Genomic DNA, 6,398 nt, shown 5'->3' on the forward strand with positions numbered 1-6,398 from the left:
AAAAAACATAAAACGGCAGATTTGGTTCCAACTGCATAAACAATTAATTATGTTAAATGTAAATGAGCTAAATATTCCAATGAAAATGAAATATTTCAATGATTCCAATTAAAATCCAACAAATACTGTTGAACTGGATTTTTAAAAAGCATGTTATTTGCAAGAGGCAAACCTCGACTATGAAAAGGGGGGATGAAAGGACAGGCGGAGAAAGTACCAACAACAACAGCGAGTTGAGTGGGCTGAGTCAGGGGCAGAAAAAGTAAGCTTTAAAGCAAAATATTTACCTAGGTATAATGAGATGCATTTCCTAACCATACAGGTTAAATCTACTAGGAAAGTATAATAGTCACACATTTTTTATGCACCTGATTTTTAAGCCTCAATCTATATAAAGGAAACAGAAATAGAACTGCATGGGAAATGGATGAACTCACAGTCATCATTGGGGGATCTGAACCAACTACTCCCACTAACGCTGAAAACAAAGGGGCCAAAACGTCACTGAGGACGGGGAGTATTCGGTTAACAAAGTTGACAAATTTGACCTCACTGACCTACGAAATACACCGGGCCCTGCGACCGCAGAACATGCACCCTTTTCACGCGCACGTGGGGCATCCATCAAAGTGAACCACATGTGACTCCTCAGAGCAAGTCTCAGGCAAGTTCATAAACACTGAAATGCCGGGCCACACTAGGCTTAAGCTAAACACGATTTTTAAAAATTGGCTTTTTAAAAGAAAATTTCTAAATTTTGGAAATTATAAAGTATTCTTCTAAATGTCCTGGGCTCAAAATTGAAATAATCACAAAAATTTAAAGACATTCTAAATAAAATGATAATGAAAACACAATATAGCAAAAACCTATCACCGTGCTGAGGGGAAATGTACAGCCTTAAGTGAGGAAAAGTTTAAAAGGAAGAAAGATTGAAAATACCAATGTAAGAGTAAAAAGAACAGCATATTCCTCTTTTAAAGAAATGTAAAAGAAAAGAAATAAGAGTAGAATTAATGAAAATGTAAAACAAATTTAGAATAAAGAGGATCAATAAAGTCAATTTTTTAAGGACGAAGAAAATGATATACCCTTAGGAAGCCTGATTTTTAGAAGAGAGTGAGATAAGATGCAAATAATTAATATCAGAAATGAAGGGGGGACACCATTGCAGCTGCTCTTGTGAAGAAATTATAAAAAGTTCTATAGACTGATAGAGTTGCAAATACAGATGTAATGGAAGAATTGCTAGATAAACATAACTTACCAAAAGTGACACAAGAAGAGAGAAAATCTGAAAATTCTTATATCCGTTAAAGAAATTGTGTCTATAACTACAATCCTTCCCAGCAAGAAAACTCCTGGCTGATATATTTTCACTGAAAATCTTCCAAACACATAAGGGACAAACATTACCAATCTTACACATTCTTTTTTTATTTATATTTTTATTTGTATTTTATTGATTATGCCATTACAGTTGTTCTATTTCCCCCCTTCATTCCCCTCTACCCTGCACCCCCACACCCCCACAATTCCCCCCTTTAGTTTATGACCATGTGTCTCAAGTTCTTTAGAGTCTATATTTCCCACACTATTCTTGCCCCCCCCATTTTCTACCTACCATCTATGCTACTTATTTTCTGTACCTTCTGCCCCCTTCTCCTCCTCCCACTCCCCTGTTGCTAACCCTCCATGTGATCTTCATTTCTATGGCTCTGCTCCTGATCTAGCTGTCCTTTTAATTTGCTTTTATTTTAGATGTGGTTGTTAATAACTGTGAGTTTGCTGTCCTTTCACTGTTCATATTTTTTATCTTCTTTTTCTAAGTCCCTTTAGCATTTCATATAATAAGGGCTTGGTGATGATGAACTCCTTGAATTTGATCTTATCTGAGAAGCACTTTATCTGTCCTTCCATTCTAAATGAAAGCTTTGCTGGATAGAGCAATCTTGGTTGTAGGTCTTTGGATTTCATGACTTGGAATACCTCTTTCCAGCCCCTTCTTGCCTGTAAGGTCTCTTTTGAGAAATCAGCTGACAGTCTGATGGGAACTTCTTTGTAGGTGACTGTCCCCTTAGCTCTTGCTGCTTCTAGGATTCTCTCCTTCATTTTCATCTTGGCTAATGTAATGATGATGTGCCTTGGTGTGTTCCTTCTTGGGTCCAACTTCTTTGGGACTCTCTGAGCTTCCTGGATTTCCTAGAAGTCTATTTCCTTTGCCATATTGGGAAAATTCTCCTTTATTATTTGTTCAAATAAGTTTTCCACTGGTGGCTGTGCCTTTCCCCCTTCTGGAACCCCTATAATTCGGATGTTGGAGCATTTAAAGATGTCCTGGAGGTTCCTAAGTCTCTCCTAATTTTTTTGAATTCTTGTTTCTTCATATTTTCCTTTTGGTCATTTTTTTCCTTCTTTCTGGTCCACTCCATTGATTTGAGACCCAGTTTCCTCTTCATCACTATTGGTTTCTGTGCAATTCCCTTCATTTCAATTAGTTTAGCCTTCATATGTTCCTCTAATCTGTGACTAAAATCAACCAGTTCTGTGAGCATCCTGACCACCAGTGTTTTGAACTGTGCATCTGAAAGTGTTGCTATTTCTTTGTTGCTCAGAGTTATGGGCTCTGGGGCTTTGAGATCTTCTTGAGCCATTTTTGGTCTGTTCGCACCGGTCAGGCTGAAGCATTCGTTGTTATCAGACTTACGAAAAGTTCAGTTTTCTGTGTTCTGGTTGTGTTTTCTGTTGCTAATATTTTGTTGTCTCTAAACTTGGTTGTGTGAGAAAGCACCGGCGTCTCCACCTATGCCTCCATCTTGGCAGAAGTCCGCAATCTTACACATTCTTCCAGAAGCTAGGAGCCAGCATAATCTTCATACCAAAACTTGACTAGGAAAAGCATAAGTAAGGAAAATCTCTTTTAGGAACACACCCATCTCTTTCATGGACATATGCTCCTAAATCAATTAGTTAACCAAAGCCAGAAATACAGAATAATACATCACCATCAAGTTAGATTTTTTAGGGAAGGCAAGGTTGGCTTAAAAAAAAAATCAATGCAATTTCCCACACTAACAGAATAGAGGGTAAAAATCATGTGATCATCTTAATAAATGCAGAAAAAGCAACTGATAAAATTCAACATCCACTTGCAATTTAAAAAATGTCTCAGCCCACCAGGAAAAGATGGAAACTTCCTTACTATGATAAAGTGTACAAGAAACGTACAGGAAGCCCCATAATTAATGATGAATATTAAGTATGCCTGAGATTATAAAATGAGATGAGAACACCCCCTCTCTCCACTTCTCTTCCACGTTGTATTGGAGGTACCAGTTAGTGCAGTGGGGCCAGGAGAGGAAATGAAAAGTAGAATTGGAAGGGAGAAGTAAAGCTGTTATTATTTGCAGATAACACAATTGCATCAGGAGAAAATCCACAAGAGCCTATAGATGAGCCACAGGAATTAATAATTGAATTTGTCAAAGCCACTTGATACAAGGTCCATATTTTTATATACCAGTAAAATTTTTAAATGAAAATTTAATAAATGGTAACATTTATAATATAATAATATTGAAATGTCTAGGGATAAATTTAACAAAAGAGGGATAAAACTACTATGTTAAAATCTATTAAACATTATTGAGAGAAATTAAAGGTGACCCAACTAAACAGAGATTATGGAGTGAAAGATTCAATACTATAAAGGTGTCAATTTCTCCAGAATTGACTTACAGATTCAATAAGATTTCTCTTAAACCTCAGTAGGTTTTTGTTGAAATTGATAGGCTAGTTCTAAATGTTACATTGAAAGGCAAAGGGTGACAAAGAGCCTTCAAGAAAAAAATTTCAAAAAAGAAAAATAAAGTGGAAAGATTTACACTATCAGATACCAAAACTTAAAATATAAAGTTCCGCCATTAAGAAAGTGTAATATTGGGACTTCCGGCCAAGATAGAGGCATATGTAGATACACTTTGCCTCCTCACACAACCAGAAGAAGGACAATAACAAATATAAAAACAAAAAATAACCACAACTGCCAGAAAATTGAACTGTATAGAAGCCTGACAACCAAGGAGTTAAAGAAGAAACATTCACTCAGACCTGTAGGAGGGGCAGAGATGGGCAGCCAGGGTGGAGAGGACACACGGCAAGTGGCAGCTGGTGGACCAGGGCAGGCAAGACAGTGGCTGCTGGAGCAGGCGGTCCCACATTTGCATGCAGATAAACCAGGAGGAACAAATGGGGAACAAAACAAACAGCACAACCCAGGGTTCCAGTGCAGGAAAAGAAAGCCTCAAACCTCAGCCTGCAAAAACCTATGGGGTTAGAGTGGTGGAGAAAACTCCTAGATTCACAGGAGAGTTTGTTGAAGAGGCTCATGGGGTCTTAGAATGTACACAAGCCCACCCACCTGGGAATTAGCACCACAAAGGGCCAATTTGCTTGTGGGTAACAGGGGAAGTGACTGAAAGCCCAGTGAGAGCCCAGTAAGTGGCACTGTTCCCTCTGTGATCACCCCCCCACACAGAGAGCCACGACACAGCGATGTGGGTTGTCCCACCCTGGCAAATACCTAAAACCCTGCCCCTGTTACATTGTAACAGGTGCACCGAGAAAAAGAAATACAGCCTAAATGAAAGAACAGATCAAAGCTCCAAAAAGAGAACTAAGCAACAAAGAGATAATCAACCTATTAGATGCACAGTTCAAAATCTTGAGGGCAAGAAAGGGCTTGAAAGTATTCCAAGTCATGAAAGGCAAGGTGCCACGTCCAAGATTGCTCTATCCAGCAAAGCTTTCATTTAGAATGGAAGGGCAGATAAAAGTGCTTCTTAGATAAGGTCAAGTTAAAGGAGTTCATCATCACCAAGCACTTATCACATGAAATGTTAAAGGTACTTATCTAAGAAACAGAAGATGATCAAAACTATGAACAGTAAAATGACAACAAACTCAAAACTATCAACAAGGGAACTTAAAAAAATACAAAAACAATAACAAACTAAAGAAAGAACTAGAACAAGAACAGAATTACAGAAATGGAGATCACATGGAGGGTTGTCAGCAGGGAGGGGGAGGGGAAACTGGGGAAAAGATACAGGGAATAAGAATCATAAATGGTAGGTACAAAATAGATGGGAGAAATTAAGAATAGTATAGGAAATGGAGAAGCCAAAGAACTTCTATGTACGACCCATGGACATGAACTAAGGGGAGGGGGAATGCAGGGCGGAAGGGTGGGTGCAGGGTGGAGGAGAATAAAAGGGAGAAAAAACTGGGACAACTGTCATAGCATAATCAATAAAACATATTAAAAAAGAAAAAAGAAAGTGTAATATTGGCATTAGAGTAAACAATAGACCAGTGGGACGGAATAAAGTCTAGAAACCGATACACACATATGTAGAGGGGTTTGTATTTTTACAAAGGTTCTATCACAGAGCAGTGAGGAAAAGGTGGCCATTCAGTAAATGGAGCAGTGTCAATAAGATACCCAGATGGAAAGATAGCCAAGCTCTTAGAAGAAAGCACGGGAGAGTATCTGTATAACTCTGGGGAAGGCAGAGGTTTATTGAATAGGGCACAACGGCACTAACATCAAGGAAAACATTGATAAGTTCAGCTACATTAACATCAAGTGCTTCTGTTCATCGAAAAACACTGTTAAGACTGGAAAATCAACTCATGGTGGGGAAGAGGGTATTTTCCAACATAATACTGCAGAAGGATTTCTGTCTCGTATTTAGGAAGAACTCCAACACCTCAAGGAAAAGACATAAGACAATAGAAAAATGAGCAAAAGACTTGAACAGGCATTTCACAAAAGGGACTATCTAATTGGTCTAATTAGTCATCTTGGAAATATAACTTAAAACCACAGTAAGATAACTAATACAAAAATTAAAAACATTGACGTTAACAAGTGTTCATAAGGATCTGCTGGAATTCTTATCACAGCAAGAGTGTAAATTAGAAAGCCCACTCTGGGAAACCAGGGGCCATTACCTACTAAAACTGAATATGCATATGGTATGATCAGCAACTGCACTTTTAGACATACTAGCGGGTACCCCCAAAACCCTAGAATTTATTTTTTAAAAACTGTGTATTCATTCTTACATCTTTAAATTTCAGTCACCTCCCAAGTCTCTCCATCTGATGCCATAGACCTTCCGAGACATTTTTCCCACTGCTCAAAACAGTTTCTGAACTCGTCGATTTTGATGCCTTTCAGTGCTTCTGCTGGTTTTTGCTTCACCTCTCTCACATCAGCAAAACATTTCCCTTTGAGGACTTTATTTCCCTTGGGGAAACAAACAAAGAAAGAAGTTGCTTGGGGAGAGGTCAGGTGAATGGGGAGGGTTTGGCACAGGAGTCATGCTGTTTTT

The sequence above is a fragment of the Artibeus jamaicensis genome, unplaced genomic scaffold, assembly GCF_021234435.1.
Source record: "Artibeus jamaicensis isolate MK-2021 breed Jamaican fruit bat unplaced genomic scaffold, CSHL_Jam_final contig_1085, whole genome shotgun sequence".
Lineage (NCBI taxonomy): Eukaryota > Metazoa > Chordata > Mammalia > Chiroptera > Phyllostomidae > Artibeus > Artibeus jamaicensis.